Here is a 24,429-nt window from a genome sequence, read left to right as displayed (position 1 = left end):
AAAGTGGTTGTTCAGCTTCTCATCCAGTATGAACCAAGAGACCCAGTAAAATAAACATGGCATTTCCTTTATTCTGATCATTTAGCTGTTGCTTTTGAACAGATAAACTCCAGCGTTGGTTTAATGAGCCTAAAAATGTAGAAAAGTAAGATTTCTGCTGCTTCTGTTTCAAACAACCACTTCAACATAATATGAATTGTAGTGATGACATGTTATTGTAGGTTGTGAATCTACATCATGTGGTCCAGATCCTTACATTTTCTAAATCTGACACATCTGCTCATTCTTTCATAAGCCTGGATAACTGAAGACACAAGGAGCAAAAATGGCCATCATGAATATGACACTTATGAACCTTTTGACGTCACATATTTTATGTGTGAAAACTACTATGGCTTATGATACATTAAATTAAATTAAATTAAATTAAATTAAATTAAATTAAATTAAATTAAATTAAATTAACATTGGGCTAACATAGGCTATAATGTCACTTATGAATATATTTGACAGTTTAATTTGATTAAATTCAATTCTACTTAATCCCATTGAATCTAATCATTGAAAGATGTGTTAACAAACCAAATGAAGTTCTTGGAAAGATTTTGGTCAAAAGCCAAAGTGTGTCTGTCGGCATATTCAACGATAGTCATTAAAGCTTCAAATTATTTAACTTCCTTTTCAACGTTCATCACATTGTTTGTTATTTCTTTCAAAAATGCATATTTTTATTTCTAAATCTCATCATGAAGTTCTTTTGGATCCATTTAAAAAAAAAAAAAAAAAAAAAAACTGAAGTGGGAAATTCGACTCATTGGACCAGAGGGCTGCCATGTTTTTATGAAACACACATCCCAAAACACAGACACATCACCTTCTTCTAAAACTTTTGATTTTCTTTTTTCTGTTTTTTAAATGTATTTATTTACATGCGCTTGACAACCCTTCCATGTCAGTGGAAATAATATATAGACCTATGTATAGACCTATGCGTGTCAAGTGATACATCATGCCCAACCCTTGCATTTTTAGTGAGGGATTATCATGGCAGATGAGAGAGTTTTGGACCTGTCCATTTTCATTCCACATCTAAATTAGCAAATATAAACCAGTCTATTAACAATCAAACAAACAAACAAAAACAAATACAGCAGAAGCATATAGTGCCTTTAAAAGAGCGAGAGAGAGAGAGAGAGAGAACTATGTGCACATAGAGTAGTAGTCAAAAGTTTGGGCACACCCATTAAGTCAAATGAGTATAGTATGTATTTCCAGGCTTTTTGCTTGCCCTGTATGTATGATTTTCGCTCCTCCGGTGCTGTTTTAGCAAAGTCGATTTCAGCTTGCTGCTAAAGCCCTGGTATCAGTTCCAAAAGAGCACCCAAGCAAATAAAAACGAGTTATTTACACTGGAACTACTTCTGTCCACAAGATTAATACTCTATCCAAACATCACTTGTAAGGAGGAAACACAAAATAGGCAGTAAGAAAAATTCATGGCAAAACAACGAAGAAATAAATCCTAAGAGTCTATGCAGCATGTTTGTTAGGGGCAACTTATTTCTGAAGCAAAATACTGTACTGTTGATAAACAGTACAGTGTAGCTGCGTGTAAAAGGAAGTAAACACAACCCCTTAATCTAGGAAGTTATCAGCTGATGACGGGACAAGGGGTAACTTTAGGTTATTGATGTGAACAGCATAAGATTCGACCCTCACAACAGCTTTAGTGGGAAATCGTTTGAGCTGTTACCTACTATTGTCTAGCCTTAAACTTCCTTTACTGGATTGTCCCCTACAACAAACATTTCTAGTCTATTTCCTGCCTATTTCAGTTGACACAAGGCAACTACTCATACTTTAAATAAGACTGTAGTTGTCATTGTTATAATATTACAACACTATGCTGCCATGTCTGAAAGTCTACTTTGGGAAAATGTGAATGCGCCAAACAAAATCTGATTCAGATCTAAGAAGCGGACATGGTCCGCCTAGAACCGCAGGTCTCGGTTCATTTCAAATAGACCAAATACAGGAAGCGGACTACAAAAAAAGTCTTTTTTTGTTTTTTTTTTTAATGGCATTTATCTGTTTGTTTGTTTTTCTGTTTGTTTGTGTTCAAGATAACTCAACAAGTCAAGGATGGATTTTTAATGAAATTTTCAGTTGTTGTTGGAAATGTGAAACGGAAGAACTAATTTAATTTTGGTGGTGATCTGGATTACCGTTTGGATCCGGGAATTTCTTAATAGTTTCTTTAACATTGCGCTTGGTGGAGGTTTGGGCTCTCCGAGTGCTTTTCTAGATGCTCCTTTTCACTTATTTTTAGTTTAACACAATGTTCGGATATTACTCCAAAGTGGTTGTTCAGCTTCTCATCCAGTATGAACCAAGAGACCCAGTAAAATAAACATGGCATTTCCTTTATTCTGATCATTTAGCTGTTGCTTTTGAACAGATAAACTCCAGCGTTGGTTTAATGAGCCTAAAAATGTAGAAAAGTAAGATTTCTGCTGCTTCTGTTTCAAACAACCACTTCAACATAATATGAATTGTAGTGATGACATGTTATTGTAGGTTGTGAATCTACATCATGTGGTCCAGATCCTTACATTTTCTAAATCTGACACATCTGCTCATTCTTTCATAAGCCTGGATAACTGAAGACACAAGGAGCAAAAATGGCCATCATGAATATGACACTTATGAACCTTTTGACGTCACATATTTTATGTGTGAAAACTACTATGGCTTATGATACATTAAATTAAATTAAATTAAATTAAATTAAATTAAATTAAATTAAATTAAATTAAATTAAATTAACATTGGGCTAACATAGGCTATAATGTCACTTATGAATATATTTGACAGTTTAATTTGATTAAATTCAATTCTACTTAATCCCATTGAATCTAATCATTGAAAGATGTGTTAACAAACCAAATGAAGTTCTTGGAAAGATTTTGGTCAAAAGCCAAAGTGTGTCTGTCGGCATATTCAACGATAGTCATTAAAGCTTCAAATTATTTAACTTCCTTTTCAACGTTCATCACATTGTTTGTTATTTCTTTCAAAAATGCATATTTTTATTTCTAAATCTCATCATGAAGTTCTTTTGGATCCATTTAAAAAAAAAAAAAAAAAAAAAACTGAAGTGGGAAATTCGACTCATTGGACCAGAGGGCTGCCATGTTTTTATGAAACACACATCCCAAAACACAGACACATCACCTTCTTCTAAAACTTTTGATTTTCTTTTTTCTGTTTTTTAAATGTATTTATTTACATGCGCTTGACAACCCTTCCATGTCAGTGGAAATAATATATAGACCTATGTATAGACCTATGCGTGTCAAGTGATACATCATGCCCAACCCTTGCATTTTTAGTGAGGGATTATCATGGCAGATGAGAGAGTTTTGGACCTGTCCATTTTCATTCCACATCTAAATTAGCAAATATAAACCAGTCTATTAACAATCAAACAAACAAACAAAAACAAATACAGCAGAAGCATATAGTGCCTTTAAAAGAGCGAGAGAGAGAGAGAGAACTATGTGCACATAGAGTAGTAGTCAAAAGTTTGGGCACACCCATTAAGTCAAATGAGTATAGTATGTATTTCCAGGCTTTTTGCTTGCCCTGTATGTATGATTTTCGCTCCTCCGGTGCTGTTTTAGCAAAGTCGATTTCAGCTTGCTGCTAAAGCCCTGGTATCAGTTCCAAAAGAGCACCCAAGCAAATAAAAACGAGTTATTTACACTGGAACTACTTCTGTCCACAAGATTAATACTCTATCCAAACATCACTTGTAAGGAGGAAACACAAAATAGGCAGTAAGAAAAATTCATGGCAAAACAACGAAGAAATAAATCCTAAGAGTCTATGCAGCATGTTTGTTAGGGGCAACTTATTTCTGAAGCAAAATACTGTACTGTTGATAAACAGTACAGTGTAGCTGCGTGTAAAAGGAAGTAAACACAACCCCTTAATCTAGGAAGTTATCAGCTGATGACGGGACAAGGGGTAACTTTAGGTTATTGATGTGAACAGCATAAGATTCAACCCTCACAACAGCTTTAGTGGGAAATCGTTTGAGCTGTTACCTACTATTGTCTAGCCTTAAACTTCCTTTACTGGATTGTCCCCTACAACAAACATTTCTAGTCTATTTCCTGCCTATTTCAGTTGACACAAGGCAACTACTCATACTTTAAATAAGACTGTAGTTGTCATTGTTATAATATTACAACACTATGCTGCCATGTTGTCACATTAGCATGGTCACATGCTAATAAAGCATTCTATTGTTAGTTTTATTTCCGTTTTACGTATGTTAAGATGTGAGCTGGTTTGAAAAATGGCCAAATCACAAGACTAGTTTATTGGAAGACACATCCTCTTGTAACAGAGCAACAAAACAGGTTTTAATCACACTCATGACTGAAGCTGGCATGTCACACAAGCACTTACTGTCACTTGAGTTGCACTTAAGTAACAGTAAATGACTGTATTATCCAGTCACAATGTACTCACACTATGTTTAAAAAAGGGAAAAATGTATCACACACAAACACACAAAACACATTTTAATTTTATGAAGTTACTCCTCAGAGGAGAAACATCCATCCATCCATCCATGCATCCATTTTCTTAACCACTTAGTCCAATTCAGAGTCATGGGAAACTAAAGACTATCCCAGCAATCATTGGGTGGGAGGCAGGGTACAGCATGGACAAGTCACCAGTTCATCATAGGGCAACAAAGAGAAACAAACATCCACCTATGTTCAAACTTACTCCTAAGGACAATTTAGTTAAACCAATTAACCTAACACCCATGTCTATGGACGGTGAGAGGAAGCCGGACAGAGAAACAGAAACAGAAAATGATTGAGACAAGTAGAAACATAGAAAATTTTCGAAAATTCTCAAGAATGTCTTCTTTAAAAATAACATATCTTAGCTGTATTAACACACTTCTGACATGACTGAAGTGATTTCACACGTCTTTTCGCATTCAGACGGAGCTTCTGAGAGACAAAAAGGCATAAAATATAAAAACCTTATGGTACAGTACTCAAAGCACTTTTTGATGTTTGCAGTCTCTCATGCGAATTGACTTTATTAAAAAGGTGTGTCTGCTGATTTCCATTGTGGACTGCCATTAAAGCCATAGTCTATGCATTTAATATCACACTTAATGATTGAGTAATGAATACCTGACCATATTCATAGATATCACCACCAAAGTTATTGGTGGTGAGCTGGATAAAGATTTTGACCATTTGTTGACTCACTCTGTCACATGGTGCTGCATGGTGGTGTTGTGGTTAGCACTGTCGCCTCACAGCAAGAAGGTCACTGGTTTGATCCTCAGCTGGGGTTGCATGTTCTGCCTGTGCATGCGTGGGTTCTCTCTGGGTACTGTGGCTTCTTCCCATCGTCCAAAGACATGCGTGCTAGGTTAATTGGTTAATCTAAAATGGTTCATAGGAGTGAGTGTGAATGGCTGTTTGTCTCTTTGTGTTAGCCTTGCGGTGGACTGGGGACCTGTCCAGGGGGTCCCCTGCCTCTTGCCTGAAGGTTGCTGGGATAGGCTCCAGCTCCACCTCGACCCTTGATCAGATTAAGCGGTTCAGATAATGAATGAATAAATTTTGTATTTATAATCGTTCTCCTGACTTATAAAATATCAAACTTATAAAAAAATGTCAAGGTTTTCTGACTGCAAGGCTTTAAAAAGGTGCGTAAATACCATGTGCATTATAGTAGAGCTACAGGTCAGAGTTGCCCAGACTTGCCAGCCTCGGGGTAAAAGCACACGTAACACAATGGTGGTAATGACAACGCAGACAAGAGCTTGATCAGCTGCAGACAAACCAGTTCTTTGCATTGTTGTCACTGGTTTCATGTACTTCTACGCTGCTTTGTTGTGTTCTTACATCTTAAGGCTAAAAGACATTTTAAAAGCATTTAAACTGGTGCAGGTTTATGTGGAGCATAGCTGTGTGGGGCCAGTTGTGAAACACAAGTGTTCACAAATACACCTGTTCCTTTAAACTATGTTATGTAATAAGCCTTTTTCCACTTTAAAGAGGTTTTCTCATGAGGAACATTGATGTTTGATTAAAGCTGCATAAATAACTTCTGAAGTAGGATGTTATAAAACAGCTTTGAAATGACGGTTGAAATTTGTCACTTCCATTTGAAACAACTAAATCTAAACAAACTAAACACAACATTTGAAAGCGTTTATCAACATAATGACATAATTACAGGTTTTTGCAAAGAAATCTAACTAAAAGCAGCGAACCTGTCATTCATTTTATTCAAAAATATGTAGGCGCCATGGTGGCATTCACCAAGCTACATGACCGCTGAATCAGATAAAGGCTACCTTTCAGGAAAAGCAGAACGAAAAATTAAGGCGGCATTTGTTTCCTTGTTTTTTGTTATCTTAACCATGCAAATTACAAGCATTGTGACGTGTCAAGGAAGGAATGCAAAAAAAATCCAGAGAGATGCTTTTGCTGTGCCAAAATGCATGCATGCTTCTTTCACTACGTTATACCTTAACCTGTTTACACAAGCCCCACCCTTTGGAAACATGAGTGATGCTGGAGGATTTTTTTTTTTCTGATGCGTCTTGTCTTTGCCTCCCCTTGGTTTAAATAGTGACACCTACTCAACAGGTGTCCCAACTTCACCTGGAAGCCAGCTGGGAACATCAGAGAGAATCTGCATATATCACTAATACCGGAGAATTAAACTGCACAAGATCTTTATTACAAGGAACTACTTTTTATTTTTGACTGCTAAATTATTTTCATCAACAGTTTGAAATCCAGAGAAGCTACAGGTAGGCTGTGGCAATCGTTAACACGTCGGAAAGGGTGTATTTTGTTTTGGACTGTTTCTGATTCATTAACTCATTAGGAATTATTAACAGCAATTAGTAGTTATGTGAGGATAATATCTACAACTGATTTTATTATCAGCACTGTAGTAAAAGTAAAAACAACACATTTTTATTCAGTTTTAAGTAAATCACTTTATTTTTTTATTTATCTGGTTAATTATTTAGTTATATCCACGTTAAATAACCTAAATCTGAGACAGCTTCTTCAGTATATAAAATTCCCAATTATTTAAGTATTGATTTAAAAAAAAAAAAAAGACTCCAAAAGGGCTTGTCTGACTACGTTTAAATATGTTAAAGTACAGTATTAGTAACAAAAGAAATAAAAACACTAGATGCTCATTTTCTGCTGGAGGTTTGTCGTATTAGCATAAACATGTTACCAGCATTTGTGAAAAGACTCCCACTTTATTTGCATCAAGAGAGTCTGAAATGCATTTTTTTGATACTGTTTTTTAAGACGGTGTAATGTTTTGTGTTTGTTTGTTTTGTTAGCAAATCCTAATCAGTGATTTCCTCGATCTCAGAGTTAACTGCAGCAAAAGAGTCCAATGAAAATATTTCAAAATATGATTGTGTTTTGTAGGCATGGACAACAGAGTGGTCTTCAGTGTCATATTTGTGACAATGTGCTGGGGATTTATGGGTACCTATGCACAGACTTCTACCAGCACAACTGGCAACGACACCATGACAACAGGCATGACAACAGCCAGCACCGTGACAACAGGCAACAATATTACAACAGGCAACAACATTACAACAGGCAACAACATTACAACAGGCATGACAACAGCCAGCACCGTGACAACAGGCAACAATATTACAACAGGCAACAACATTACAACAGGCAACAACATTACAACAGGCATGACAACAGCCAGCACCGTGACAACAGGCAACAACATTACAACAGGCTTGACAGCTACAACAGTTGCAACCACAACTCCTCCCCCAGTGTCACCAAACATCACAGTGGTTGCGCTCGAGGTGAGTGACATGAACTAAAATAAAAAGCAAGATATAATCAAGAAAAGAATGCTTTATAATTTAACTTCATTACGCACCCATTGTAATGGATCTGGTGTGTTTTACAGACATCTCTTTCTAGGACTGAGTGTGGTACAGAACAGCTCTGCGCAGCTGAGCCCTCTAGCTGCGACCCCTTCATAGCAGGGTCCTGCTTCTTTCTTGGTGCAAAGTCGCGGGGTGGCCGGAACTTTGACTTTGCGCTCTCTGGGGAGTCAGATGGCTACATTGCAGCATCCGTTTCAGCTGGCACCACAACGGTATGTTGTGTTTATCACTCAGTTGAATACAACAAACTGTGCAAACCAGAGCCATTAAATGTTTTTGCCTAACAGGGACCCAATGACCCAAACTACGTCTGTGCAAACAACAATGGAGTAGTTAGGTTCTTTTCCACTGTCATCCAAAATGGAACCCTTGTTGAGAGAAATGTGAGTTCTACTGACATAATTTTCCTTTTGAAATTTTAATTTTTTTTCTATTCATGCCACACATAACAGTGACTTTTATTAGTCTGATTTTATTGTTACTCTAACTATAAAAATAAAGAAACAAAGTTTTGTGTTTGTTTGCAAAAAGAACATATTTTTATTTGCATATGAAATTTTATTAATTTTTTAATGAAGTTATAATAAAATTTCAGCCATGTTATATTGCCATTTTAAGCATGGTCTCTGTGTCCATTGATAATGACAGCCTATTACCAATAAGGAAGTAAAAGAAGTATTTAGGGGAAGTGTGGTATATAATCATGTAATCCACCTGTAATCCACTACTTCCTCCTTTCGATGAGTTTACAACTTTCAAAGAAATACTCCACAATGACATTTCCCCCAAAGTGAAAATTCCACTATGATTAGTATTTTCCCTCCTACTAGATGTAGAAGCAGGATAGTACTTAAGCATCATATGTTGTCGTAGCTGGAGGACCGTTCGAATTTTCTGGATGAGCTCCTAAACTGTCTTTGCTTTGTAGCTTTCAGTGACAAACGTGAAGGGAAAAGTCAGTGGAAGAAAAATCCAGTGCTCATTTCTTGCCACCCTCCCAGACCTACAAACTAGAGCAATAGGGGTCTCCCTCTCAGTCTCCACTGGGCCGTTCAACGCAAGTAAGCTAATACCTTCAGCTAAAACCGATCTTTCTCAGAGAGCATCACAGACAACACGCTCAAATTTCCCCAAGAGCAAAAACATCATAAGTAACATTGTTACTGTTAAACAACTCTCTCAGCTGCTGGCACTTTGGGAGCTCCAACCCCCGTAATCAGGACCCCCATTGTAGACCTGGGAAATCCACGTGTCAATGTCACCAATGAAGTTGCTGTCAACACAACCTCTGCACCAACAACAGCAGGAAACAATGGAACAACACAAGCACAAAATTCACTTCTGACACCCACCCTTGCTGGAAATTTAACTGTGAGACATGTCAAAATACTACAAATAAAATAATATTGTGGAATAAAAGAGAAGATGGAGGTAAATTAACAGCACTGTTATTAAAATGTTTCTTATTTCCCTTGCAGATAAATATCACCAGGACAGGATGTGGCTCCCAGAAGCTCTGCGTAGCTGAACCCTCACAGTGCGACCCGTCCAGTGCAAACTCATGTTTCTTTCTCTCTGCCAAACAACAGAGCGGTCAATTATTCGACTTGGAGCTCTCAGGACAGTCAGATGGATATGTTGCTGCTGTTCTGTCGCCTGACACCACTTTGGTATGTCAAGATTTATGGTTCAAGATAAAAGCACCATGGAATCTAACCCTGATTTAATCATTGTTCAGGTGAAGATGTCTGTGCAAACTAATACCATTATCATGTCTGGTTTTGCAACACAGGGGAATGGCAATGACAATTTCTACATCTGTGCCAATTCAAATGGCAGAGTCCTATTGTTCACCGCCAACTTCAACAACACCGAGCTGACTAATAACATGGTGAGTTAAAATGTGGTTGTGAGGATGTATTTATTTATTGATATGACTCAAAATCTCAATGGACTCCTAGGAGTCACCAACTCTTAAAATACATTTATAATGAAATTATTGTCTTTGTCCATGCAGGCTGTTTGTTCCACCAGTCAAATGCTGAGCAAATGAAACAGTTTTTGTATGTAAAACACTGCTTAACACTCTTTCCTTTTTAAAAACTGTTGCTTTGCAGTTGAATGTTAGTTCTGTGAATGGCACCGCCGGTAACGGCAAAATCCAGTGTGTGATCCAGACCATGGTACCAGACTCGACTACTCGAGCAGCAGGTTTCTCAGTCTCAGTCGCCACTGGAGCTTTCAACGCCAGTAAGGGACCATCTTCTACAGCTGACAGAGTCGCACTGCCACATAGATTAATATTTCACATACATAATTGTTTTTGTCTTTTCTCACAGCCTCTGGTGCTGTTGGACTCCCCACTGCCAAGATAACAACCAATGTAATAGACCTGACAAGCCCAAATGCCACCTTCATCAATGTGCTTAACTCCACCAACACCACCTCTTCCCCAGCAACCACGTCCAACGGGATTGCAGTCACTCACCAGCAGTCACTAATACCAGGTAACCTTACCAGTTACAGTTGTTTCTAATGGTTATCTGCAACTTGTTCAAGTTTAAAGAAACAGAAAATGTGCACAGTGCTAATGTCTGTTTTTCTATTTTCTCATTTTCCTCTGTAGCTCTGCTGGTCACCCTGGCTGTCCTGCTTTTCACCATGCAGGGAAGAAACTAATTTCAGACACAAATAAAAAAAAAATTACAGCTTCCCTATACATACACATCAGTTAATGAATATGAATATTTAAAAATCTTACAAGTTTTTTTATGCACACTACCCTCCAGATTTATAGGCTCCAGATTTGTGCTGACTCAGCGTAGCTGAGAGGAGTTTTCGGACTGCTTTCATCAGAGTCAAAGAGGCAATGAAATTGTATATTTAACCACAGGACTGCTGGATTTCTGTTCTGTGTCACAGCATGGGCGATCTTCAAAACATCTGAAAATAGAGCAGAAATAAGGGAAACTAAACAACATGTTATTTTACGAGCATATTTAATTGTTTATTCAAATTTGGCTTTTTAAGGTCTGGTAACCTTTTAAGCCCACTGCAGGCTAAATTTTTTCTCCCCTTATCATTATGATTTTCATTCTCTTAAGAGGTGATTATTTGATCTTTTTTGTGTATTAAAACTCATTGACAATTAAGAGTAATGTTTTTGTGATGCACTAGCCATTTTTTTCTTCTAGTATCAGGAATGTTGCAAATATTGATTGAAACAAGTATTTTTACATTATCTCAATGTGCTGTTGCTCTTTGTTGTTTAATGAAGCCTTCACTGGCTGATATTTTCTTGCTTGTGTTCTTGCAAGTCTGATACTCACAAAGAATGCTACATGATACCAAATATTGGTGAAAGTGATTGTGAAACATTTGCACATTGCAAGAACCGGGTTTTGTGAGGTTCCATTGCTTTTTTTCTTTCAAATAAAGGCTTTATGCCAATATATTAATTTAATGTTTTGTTGTAAGCTGTTTGCAAATGGAAAGAACTAGACAATAAGAAAATGCTCTAAATCTGAACCCACAACTATTTTTATTATATGTACATGATTATTTATATTGTTATTTAAAAATAAAACTTGATTTGATTTGATTAATTATTTAAAAGAAAATTTATAGTATAAATATGGGCAGTGACCCAAAGTCCTATAATCCCTGGCTATATTCCACCATTGGTTTGTGAATGATTGGATGATTGTACTCTCTCACAAGTATACAGAGAAACAAGGCATGTGGGACATTTAGGTAAATAATAAAGTAAAGAAAATGACACAGTTAGAATTTCTAGACTAAACACTGTATCTGGAAGATCAATACACTGTTACGACAGTTTGGTACCTTCTTCTCATGCTGATCATCAGCCTGCCTTCCCATTCCTCAATCTTGAGTTGTTGAAGGTCAGCCAGCATGGGTGTGTTGGTCAGAATGGTGTTTACAGCACAGCCAAGCTGATTCCTCAGTGTTCAATAAGGATAAGGTCTTGACTCATGGCACTCTATCCTCCTCACTTCCAAAACCTGGAGGTACTATGTGATAATCCTGGATCTGCATGGGACACACTGGGTGATGGAGTTGGTCTGGGGTTGCTTCAGAATCATTCTCTCCCTCATGTCTGTCTGTCACAAAGGTGCCAATCAGATGCCAGCCATTCATCTGTTACACACCTGACAAAACAAAAGTCCATACCCAACAGGAGAATATCAAAAGGGATTTGGCACATTTCAAGGTGATGCTATCAGCACATTTATCTGTGTTGCTCATTTCACAAAGCAGGGCAGAACTACAGGGATGGCCAAGGTAGCTCTGGCTAGCTCTTAGATCTGACTGGACAGCCAAGGTCACTGGAGGAGGACAGAAATGTCAATAAACACACAAAGCTGTTGGGGAAATTGGTGAGTATGGGTCACCGATGTCACAACACAAGCTTGATTCTAATTTTAAATTAGTGTCCCAATTAGTCATCATTCGTCTGATGACAATTAAACATTTCAGTCAAGGCTGCCATCCTTTATACTACATTTTCAATATGGCTGAAATGCCTGCAGTCTTTAAGAAATGGACTCCCGACCTGTCCAGGGTGTATCCTGCCTCTCGCCCAATGATTGCTGGGATAGGTTCCAGCTTCCCTGCGAGCCTTAATTGGAACAAGCAGTTAAAATAAATGGATGAATAATTGACCACTTTCTCAGCTCAACTCATTTATGATTGTTAAAACATGAATGTTTACAGCCTGTTTTTGTTACAACCACACACCAACTGTGACCTCTAAACTATCCTCAGTGTTTCTTTGCAGAAGGGTCAACAACAACAATGGCTAACACTTTTACAGCAAAAAGGAGCCATCATTTTTCTGGTTTATTTTAAAGGACACCTGGACTGAATATGAAACTGAAGGAGAGGGTGTAAGTCTCTCTTTATCATCAGAACTCATCCATCAGCACTCAAAACTTGTAAATATCACTTTGTTACTTTTTCACCACCTGCAATGCTTTGAAATAGTGAAGAGATCTACGTTAAAAAACTTGTATAAGAACAATGGAACCAAAGCTGCGGCTAAAAATGAGTAATCTGATCCATTACAGTGTGTATAGCATTCTTTAGCCCCATGACAACTCATGCTATAGTTTTTTGTTTACTTTTTTTTTCCTTTTGTGAAAATGCCTTTGACCTTATGCACCGCAGTGACTGGCTACATTTAAAACTAATGGCAAACACTGGATTCATACTTTGCTGCAGCATGCGGAGAGTTTGTGCTTACCTTTCTTTGTGGTTTTATCAAAATGATTTTCACAAAATGCAGCAAGTTTCTGAATACTTTGCAGGATGGGACAAAGCCAACACATGGTGCACCATTCCTCTACTTTTCAGAATTTCGTTGTTACATGATAACTGAAACGCACTTTTCAAGACAATTCTGTTAAAATTAAATCATAATTTTATATATATGAGAGGAGAAAGTTATCCTTTATATCAGAAGGAGCAGCTACTAGGCTGCACACTCCCTCACAGCGTGTGTTTGGACTGGGATTGAGATGACAATACAATACATATAGTTAATTGTTAGGTGGCAAAAATACATAAATGCAGAAGCGGTTCTGGCTAGTTTTGGGCCCTGGGCACACACACATACACAACACAAGGATATTATATTATTTATGTTATTCTATTAAATATATTTTTAAATGCAAAAGTTGTTTACAACTATTTACAACTTGCATCGTGTTTGGGTCATCAGGCAGTGCTTGACCACATGGAAGAGCAAGTGTAATCTAAAACCTGGCTTTTCTGACGTTTGATGATGCAAAATCATCACTTACATCATAATATGATATCTATTGTGCAATTGTATGATTGATGCTGATGATGGCAAGTCCAGAGAGACACTCCTGTGACATATTGGACATATTTGGCCAATGGGAGCTTCTCTAAAATATTCCAGAAGTGCCCCTGAATTTACAATTAAGATACAATATGAAAATTAGATCACACTTAACATGCATAAGTTACCCAAATAAAATAAAAAAACATAACAATGCACAAATCATCGTTTGTTAACATCCTATTATTAACTAAGCATAACACAAAAAATTATTCCAAATGCATCACATAAATGTAATTTCATTCTATATATTGACATCACATGTATGTTATATAGCCTAACTTATTTAAGTTAGCAGAGACCCATGTATGGCATTAAACCAGTCCAGTCAGGAGGTACTGTTAATTACCACATTCCCAGACTAACATGTGAACCTGCGCTTGTTGTGTTGCAAACACAAACTAATATATTCTGTGGCTAAGTAGCACCATATTAGCAAGAGGATAATAAAGTGTTTCATTACATGAATAATAACGTCACTCATAGGGACCTGCATGCCTTTATCTTTAGAGCGTTTCTCTTATTTCCTTCTCTTTCTGAACTGGGCGCCTCATGGTTTCTTTGGTCATTGGTCCTTTATACGACGCCTTTGACTTGACTAAACATCATCACCTTTCCATCCGTCAAACAGCCAGAGCTAAGATTGATGTCACGTGATGATTTTTTTTCTTTTTTTTTTTTTCAACATTTCACGCAACCCAATAAATGTAACATCATACACACGTGTGTATATATCTATCTATCTATCTATCTATCCCCTTCTCGCCTGTCCTCTGTGAGTGAGACAAACCTGCTCACAACCTCTGCAGTTGTGAGTTGATCCCTCTCCAGTGTCCCCCCTACCTTTTTCTTCTGACAAACACACAACCTGTACAGGCTTACGTGACTCTCAGCAGCAAGTTGACATGTTAGCAGTGCGTTCAGCGTCCAGCGCTTATGAACTTGATGTGGAAATGCGCAGTATTTGTCTGGAGGACTGCTGATTTTTTTTTTTTTTTTTTTTTTTTTTTTTTTCTTTAAGGGCGCTCGTGTGCCCCCAAAACGGTTGTGCCCTGGGCAGTCACCCACATTGCCCATAGCAAATACCGTCCCTGCCTATTTGAAATCCAACCACGCCCATTTGACATCTAACTCCGCCCAATATCCAGCCCCGCCCCGTTTTCCAGGCTGCAGCCAGGGGTTATTGGCTGTTTCAGCCGTATATAATTGGTAAATGTAATAAGATACAGCAGATTGGTGTCGTTTGGTGTGCATTCTCAGTGAAATGCACAATGCTGCATTGGTTTCAAGCTTTTCCATTTAATACACCAGGATCCACAACATAGCTGCTTTAGTTTATCTGTATATTGGCGTCTTCTTGCCGCTTGAGTTTTTGAAAGCATGATCAGGTCAGTTTTCTTATAAATTGGTCTCTTTTACCAGGATGAGTTTCCTCTAAAATACGAGACCTTTTTGTCCAGGAAGTCCAGGAGGTTAAGGTGGTACCATAGAGGTTTGCATGAAAGCAGTGGTAGAGCTTAACTTGGACAGATGGACTGACTTTTGTCCTTCTTCTTTACAAAAAAGTGAGAAATACCTGCCTTTCTTCTCATCCTCCTTAACATAAGTCTGATCACAGACTGCATTTATCACCATGTTTATATTGTAGTTTGCCTTAAAATCAACTAGCACCTTAGCTAGCCTCCTGGATCATGTAGCTGTACTGTAGTCAGCACTGAGCAACGTTGATACTGAAATACTTTGGGAATTCTTCACTATTTATTTCCAGTTACAATGTGAAAATCTTGATTAAACAAGTTTATTTGTGGTCTTAAACTGAAAACAACCACATGATTTCCCCCCACATTGTCTTAAAGATACACTATGTCACTTTCCTACTTTCAAACTGTGTGTTCCTGACCTGTTTGTTGGCATGGTGACATTTATAACGTCCATTTCTGGAGCCGTCGCCGCCCAGTAGCGTCCTAAGGCTGTGAAACTGCGCTGCACAACTTTTCCCCACTGAGTCACTAAAAAATTGCTGGTAAATAATGCAGGTGAGCCACATGCTTATATAAACACACTGCTCATTTAGGCAAAAAACAAAAAAAGACAAGAAGACACAACCATAGGAGGAGAAGAAACAAACAGGTGATAAGACAAGAGTCAAGATAAGATTGTCTTTTTCAAGTCCTGTAGAGCATCTTTAAGCGAATCTAGTGCTGCCATGTAACTACATTATCACTGCTACGTTAACAGCCTTATACAACCTCACTAGTTGTACTTTCACACTGACGAAATGTCTTCAAGAAATCCACAGCAAAATGTTAACATTTCAAAAAGATGAGTTAGAAAACTGCTTTCAATCTGCTTCAGTTATTCAATCTAAACTTTATTTATATAGCACTTTTCATACAGTTCTACGCAGAACAAAGTGCTTTGCAAATTAAAAACACATAAGTCAAAGTTTGTTCTCAGGAAGAAAGATGTGTGCACAGATACCAGTTTAATGCCCGTATGAAGGTTTGATCAAACCTCCTTCTGGCACTTCACATGTGTAAAAGCAGTGAGACAATGAAGTGAGGTAAGCACTCATTCTCAGCACTTTGTGATGTGGAAACACTGGAAACTGGATTAAGATGAAAAGGAACTCAATGACAATTAATTAAAAGTATTGTGACACTGGTGACCCATAAATGTCTGAAAACACCTTTCTGCCTCTTTTTTCAGTGACTTTTAATCACTTGAGGTTCAGGAATGAGTTTTTGTTTTTTACTCAATAGACTTTCCAAATGAGCATTAAAGGCGAGAGTTTTATCAAGCTATATACCTGGAAATATACAGGTATTTTCTGTGCATTGATCACAAAAAAAATATATAAATCAGTAAATTGTCTTAGCTGTGAATGCTCGCATTCATTTGTCACACGTTTCCCTCAGTAATCCTATAGTTTTCTTTTTCTCATATATCTTTATCTATATCTATATATATCTATATCTATATATATCTATATCTATATCTATATCTATATATATATATATATATATATATATATATATACATATATATATATATGTATATATATATATATATATATATATATATATATATATATATATATATATATATATATATATATATATATACATATATATATATATGTGTGTGTGTGTATACACTTGTGCTCATATGTATTTATCCCCTTTCATTAAAGAAAAGGCTGAATTTACAACAGTCACTCAAATAACTGGAGACTTAAAAAAGGAACAATAACTAAAAATTTGCAAAAATATAATTTAGTTATATAAGACACAGTTTTTTCATTGCATTAAGTTGAAGAAAGAAAAAAAAAAACAAACAAACAGACAAATTGGTCCTGGACAAATTAGAGCACTTTTCTGTTGAACAGTGGGACAAAATACCTGTCAACAGGTGCAGAAGTCTGACTGAGAGGAACAGAAAACACCTGACTGTAGCGGAAACATTAAAGGATTGTTCAACAAAATATTAGTTTATGAGTGATGTAATATGTAATGAATTATCTTATTTGTTTGCTTTTTAAAAAAAATAATATTTCTATTGAACCAGAATAGGAAAATAATGTAATGATTTTCATAAAATTTTTATTTATTATTACTTTAGTCAATTTCAGCTTATTTTACAGGCTGCTGTTTTTTTCCTTCTTTAATGAAAGGGTATGAATAAATATGAGCACAACTGTATAAACGGCAGCCTGTGTCCTCACCAAATTTTGCATAAAGATATTATCTGATGTATGTCACGATATACTATGCAAAGCACCAAATTTCCTCTGTTATGTTACTTCATTCGACTATATTTCCCTGTTTTTCTCACCAGCATAGCAGTTAAAGGATGTCAAACAAGTTATAATACCATCATTAATGCATGTAAATGTTGAATCTAAAATATAGCAATGATGAAAATAAAACTTTTCTCCAGTCTTAAATTAAATGAATGAAAGAAATGAAATGAAATTAAATAAAATTAAATGAAAAACACCTTATTAATCCCCAAAATGTAATTCAATAGTAATTATAATAACACATGTGCTATGCATGACCGTCATAGTCTGAATCAACATTTCACCAGTACTGTTCAGAATTTACATACATTTACAACAAATTTGCACGAGAAAATAACATCCTTGTGCACATAGTCTGCTTAGAAAAAGAGGGAAAAAAAGAGGAACAACTATTGCAAATTAGTGATGTTTTACTACAATTTTTACACACGTTTTTTTTCCCAGCTAACAAATCAAACTTTTCAGTTTTGATGCGAGATGAGAAAACATAATAATGTGTTTTCCAGGCTACATTTTAATGACAGAAAGGGCTTAAAGATCTCTGATCAAATCTTCCAGACATTATTTACACTGACAATGTTCCTTGGTTGTACTTAGTTAAGACATAGTGGCGAGGGGAAATGGAGCAGTTCCATGTTTTGTATTGTCTCACTGATCACGAGGTAAAAAAAAAAGAAAAAAACATAAAAAATATTTCAACATAGAGCAAATTTGCCGTGATGTGCTATAGTCAGGTTATAGTAAATCGTGTAGAAATGAATAAAGGAACTGATTAAGATTAATTACAGACAATGCACCACTAACATCTCACCCCTCCAGCTATACATACACCCCATCCTAAAATTGTGCATAATTAACCCTTTAAATTACTATTATCAATAGTAAAGTGTTACACTTACAGGAGTATATAAGGCACACATATGTTGAAATAAGTGGGGCTGAAGGTGTGGCTGAACAATCCCGTCTGTTGAGAGATTTAATGGGTCAGTAATCTTAACAGGGTTAACAAAAGTGCAAAATAAACAGGGCCAACTGTTCACACCCATGAGGTTCATAGTGACTTACCTGGTTCTGCTAGGTCTTCCTGGGCCACTTGCTGACATTTTTGTGGACTGAGTCACCACATTCATTCACCTTTCCTGTTCTTTACAAACACTGTCATCTACAGAAATACTCAGATTATAGATTACAGTTACATCTACTGCCTGAATGAGATTATAGTATACAAACTCTGTTCTTAAATCTGTGCAAGTCATTATGTTCCAGTTGGTGTTTGGCCTCATGATGAGAGGTCTCATAAAGCACTAAGATGAAGCAATAATTTGACAAAAAATCCAGAACAGCACCATTTCCAGCTAGGAGAGTCTGAATGGGCTCAGCCAATAGGAGCAGTGCTACAAGTTTCTTTGTCCTTATGGGATTACAAAGAAGCTGAGCTGCATGGGTCATTTGTACACCCTGAAAGGAAACATAAAGCTTGTGTTTCTTGTTAATGTGTCAAAGTCATACAGCCAGACCTGTAGAAGTAGGTCGTGTTGCTACGGTTTCCTATTGTCCTGTTAACAATGTATGAAAACTGAATAATAACATGATCACCTAAGTGGTGATTGATTGTGAAAGTACATTTTTACAAGAACGCATGCATGAATCTAACAGCGATCCATCAGCTGCACATTGTGTAGGCAGCATGAATAACATGTGCAACCCTGACAGGCTTCACTAGAAACTTTCCATGGAATCAGAAATGCACAACATAATGCTGAAAACTAGAACGTCAAGTAAGACGTGGCTCTCGGCTGAATTGTTGGGTCTCCTTAGTTTCTTAGACATTACTTCCACAATTTGTCTATTTTTGTCAAATAATGATGCCATAAATATGGTTTTGTTTTTATTCTTTGGTTGTAATTTTCTAATTTTAAGATCTGTTTAATTTTTTTTTTTTCTTGACAGAAGATCTCTTGTCTTGTTTACATTAAATCTTCCTTCTCCTCAAAGTTTCTTTGGCTGGAAAGAAAAAGACACCCAGCTTCTGACTGACAGCTTATGTTTCGCAAAAATGACACAAGTAAGATGGAAAGGAAAAGAATGACTATTCAATTATAAATAAGAAAGCATGTGAATGGATTGATATACATACATTTAATGTGTGTATTTTATTATCGTCTTGCTCCTTACAGCACCACGTCTGCTCCTCGTGGGGTTTTACAGATTATTAATGGAAAGCTTTATAAGTTTAAGACTCAGCTCCTCAAGGAGCACTTCAACACTTAGTATAGCTGTATTTATTAGAAAGTTGGAGAACTTAGCCCAGTTCTTTGCAACAAACTTTATGATATTAATTCTTTGTATTGTAACATAGGTGACATTATATGGTGGGAAGGGAGTAAACAACAAAAAAAAAAAAACATTGGATACATGGATCTGCATCCAAGTGGACAGTCCACCAGCACCTTCCTACGATGTCCTCTACTGTTTGATTTTGTGCTTGTGTTGTTCTCACTCATATGTAAGTCGCTTTGGATAAAAGCGTCTGCTGAATGACTGTAGAATAGAATAGAATAGAATAGAAAAGTTTACATTTAAATAAAAAGAAATGTCTCTGAATAGTGTTTTTTATTATATGTATCTACAGTTGTGCTCATATGTATTCATCCCCTTTCATTAAAGAAAAGGCTGAATTTACGAGTCACTCAGATAACTGGAGACTTAAAAAAGGAACAATAACTAAAAATTTGCAAAAATATAATTAAGTAATATAAGACACTGTTTTTTTTCGTTTAATTGAGTTGAAGAAAGAAAAAAAACAAAAAACAAATGGGTCCTGGACAAATTAGAGCACTTTTCTGTTGAACAGTGGGACAAAATACCTGTCAACAGGTGCAGAAGTCTGACTGAGAGGAACAGAAAACACCTGACTGGAGCGGAAACATTAAAGGATTGTTCAACAAAATATGAGTTTATGACTGATATATGTAATAAATTATCTTATTTGTTTGCTTTTTTAAAAAAAATATTTCTATTGAACCAGATTTAGAAAATAATGTCATGATTTTCATCAAATTTTTATTTATTATTACTTTTGTTAATTTCAGCTTATTTTATAGGCAGCCGTTTTTTTTTTCTTTTCTTCTTCTTTAATGAAAGGGTATAAATAAATATGGGCACAACTGTATAGTATTTATTTTAATTCAAACCAAGGCCGGCTCTAGGAATGCATACTTGAGGGGGCAGGCAGATATGTGAAGGGGGCATCATGTGTGCACATCACGCTTGTGCTCTTTTTGTTGTTATTGTTTTTTGTAAGTGTTTTCTTAATGGGACTGTTAAGAGTCTGACACTGTAAAGAAATGGATTGCACTTTGTCAGGCCTCGAACCAAAGACCTGTCCAGCTTGGGTGTCCCACCAGAAACTAAAGCTCCTGCTGGTATAGCTCTTAGGGCCACTGAGGCACGCAAACCCTCCGACCACAATACGGTGGCGATCCCTCAGAGGGGGAAAGGAATCAAAAAAATTATAGATGCATTAAAATAATAAAAAATTAAAAAAAAGAGAAATATCAATGATCAAAGTTTTAACAACCAACAACAAAACAAATGTCTCATTAGATAACCAAATAACAATAAACTAAACTATTAAGCTAAGCTGAAATAGTTAGGCCTATCACAAACAACAAAAACAGGGCAGAACATCAAACCACAATAAGATGGCATTCCCTCAGAGGGGAAACAAAATATACAAATATTAGATACATCAAATACCAAAGATCAAAGTTTAAACATCTAACAACATAAAAAAATGTCTCATTAGACAGCCAAATAACAATAAACTAACATATAGAACTAAGCTGGCATACAGCAAACAACAAAAACAACCAACACAGAACATTACATTTTTTTCTTAATTTTATTTACTTTCTCCACTTTTTTTTTTTTTTTTAAAAACTCAGTCCCTACTTTACATTAACTAATAATCACGAATAAACTAACTAATAATTACATTGGGGGCTGAGCCCACAACTCAAGTGTCATTTATTGGGGATATAGGCTCAATAATCCAGTATATTTATTAAATATGCGACTCAACAGTTTAAATGTATTAAATTTATCCTTTCTGGATAGTTGGATATTATGCCTGCAGGAAAATATTTGTGTATATGATAAATCTAGAATACAAACTTAATAAAAGCCTTTTATTTTCCAGAGTAAATCTTGGAATGCAAAGCGACAGGACAGGTCACTCAGTTATATGGTAGTTAAGTATTCAAAGTAAATCAAATTAATTAAATTAAATGTTGACAATTTCTATCAGGCAGCCTCATCTTAACAAACAAAAAGAAAAATCCTCTCACACTGCATGACAGGACCTGTGTCCAACTGGACTCCCATCAGTCTGACCAGCACTCATCCACCCTCCTGTTTGATTTACTGCTTGTGTTATTTATGTCATGTCTGCTATTTTATTCTATTCTATTGTCATTTATCAGATGCTTTTATCCAAAGTGAGTTACTTTTGATACTGAGAACAACGCAAGCAAGAAATCAAACAGAGGACATCGTAGGGAGGTGCTGGTGGACTGCTGACATGTAATGCAACAGGCTTTTTTCCCCCACCCCACAATATTACCTCTGTTAAAATACAAAGAATGCTAAATGACAGTCGTAGTAGAGGTAATAATCATATTGACAAATCTCTACATGAATAACTGCAAACATCAAATACAGCTCAGTCTAGTGGCCTACTGTGTCTCTCCCAGTCTCCAACAGCCCATCCTGGAGCAACACACACATACACCAACCACCATCCTCATTAATACATAACCACCCAAAAAGCTGAGATCATGATAAGACTGGTTTTCTATTCCAAATATATTGTAAAGCAACAGAAGATGTAAAATCCATCAACCAAACAGCTGGACTGTAACTGAACAGCCAGAGACCTGCAGGTAAACAAATGAGTAAATATTATTATAAAGCTGTTTGTTTTCTATCTACATCTGAACTGAAGTTGCATCTAGAAACAAAACTTCCACACTGATTTTAAAGCTGTTTTTATCTACTACAAAACGACGCGCGCACGTGCACACACGCACATGCACTCTCCCAGCAGCACCTCCTCCTCCTCAGTGGTTTTGGGAAATTCGGGACGTTTTCCAGTCTCACACACACACTTCCCCACTGGATTTAATGCAAATGTATGGAACAGACAAATACCAGGCTAATGGTTTAGCATAGCTAGCTTAACCTTGGAAGTATCAAAACTGTCATGAATGATCTGCTTCATGTTCATGTCACTTTGAAGACATACTAATTAAAATGAGTAGTTTGTTTACCTACTTCATGTGTTGACCCAGAGACCCAGTGGCTGTCCACTGGAAGCCAAGAGTTGCTTCTCTTTAAAAGAATCATCTGATGTGTATTTTAACCCCTGATGATGTCCACCCTAAATCAAAATAACAGCAGAGTTGAGATTAGGACTAAAACTCCGGACTATCAGCCAATAAAACACGGAGGTGTCCCCCAATCTCTGATTGGTCACATTGTTGTACCTGTGTTGCATTCACTGAAGCCAGGCAATTAAAAAACTACCTTCTTATTTAATATTATAAGGCGGCTGAATTGATGTAAACTTATTTCTTCTGGGCTGAAAAATCCTTCGGGGCTTGATGAGAAATGTTCGGGCTCGGGCCGGGAATGCCCAGGCCAGACCATGCCCACGCATCCAGTGTTCATGTGTGATGGAGTAATGCTCCCACTGACAGGCTTACACACTTAAAAAAGCAACAATAACCTGTTGACACAACATATAGATGGTATATACTACTGTATTTATTGTTAATTAGTTATTAAGTAGCCTATCTCACGATATAAATCGTTACGAGGTATTTAACTGAGTTTCACTTCTTTATAATTTTACCGCTGCGGCGCCTCAGCGAGGGGAGAAACCTGACACCCACCAATCAGGCTGCTTGTCAACTCATTTGCATACTAAATGCTGATTGGTTGTTCACTGGGGCAGAAGGGGGGGGTCAGGTAATGCAATGCTGTACAACCGGCACGCAGATCTGTGCAGAGAGAGTTTAGGTAATTCGGGCAGTTTGGGGGGATTTTATTTGAGGGGACAGAGTATTTGTTTGAGGGGGCATTGCCCCCTCTTGCCCCTGCCTAAAGCCGGCCTCGATAGAATAGAATATAATAGAATAGAAAAGTTTACATTTAAATAAAAAGAAATGTCTCTGAATAGTGTTTTTTATTATATGTATCTACAGTTGTGCTTATATGTATTCATCCCCTTTCATTAAAGAAAATGATGAATTTACAACAGTCACTCAGATAACTGGAGACTTAAAAAAGGAACAATAACTAAAAATTTGCAAAAATATAATTAAGTAATATAAGACACTGTTTTTCGTTTAATTGAGTTGAAGAAAGAAAAAAAACAAAAAACAAATTGGTCCTGGACAAATTAGAGCACTTTTCTGTTGAACAGTGGGACAAAATACCTGTCAACAGGTGCAGAAGTCTGACTGAGAGGAACAGAAAACACCTGACTGGAGCGGAAACATTAAAGGATTGTTCAACAAAATATTAGTTTATGAGTGATGTAATATGTAATAAATTATCTTATTTGTTTGCTTTTTTTAAAAAAATATTTCTATTGAACCAGAATTGGAAAATAATGTCATGATTTTCATGAAATTTTTATTTATTATTACTTTTCTTAATTTCAGCTTATTTTAC

This window comes from Telmatherina bonti, assembly GCF_933228915.1.
Source record: "Telmatherina bonti genome assembly, chromosome: 18".
NCBI lineage: Eukaryota > Metazoa > Chordata > Actinopteri > Atheriniformes > Telmatherinidae > Telmatherina > Telmatherina bonti.
The sequence above is the reverse complement of the archived record's forward strand: the minus strand, read 5'-3'. Positions refer to the sequence as shown.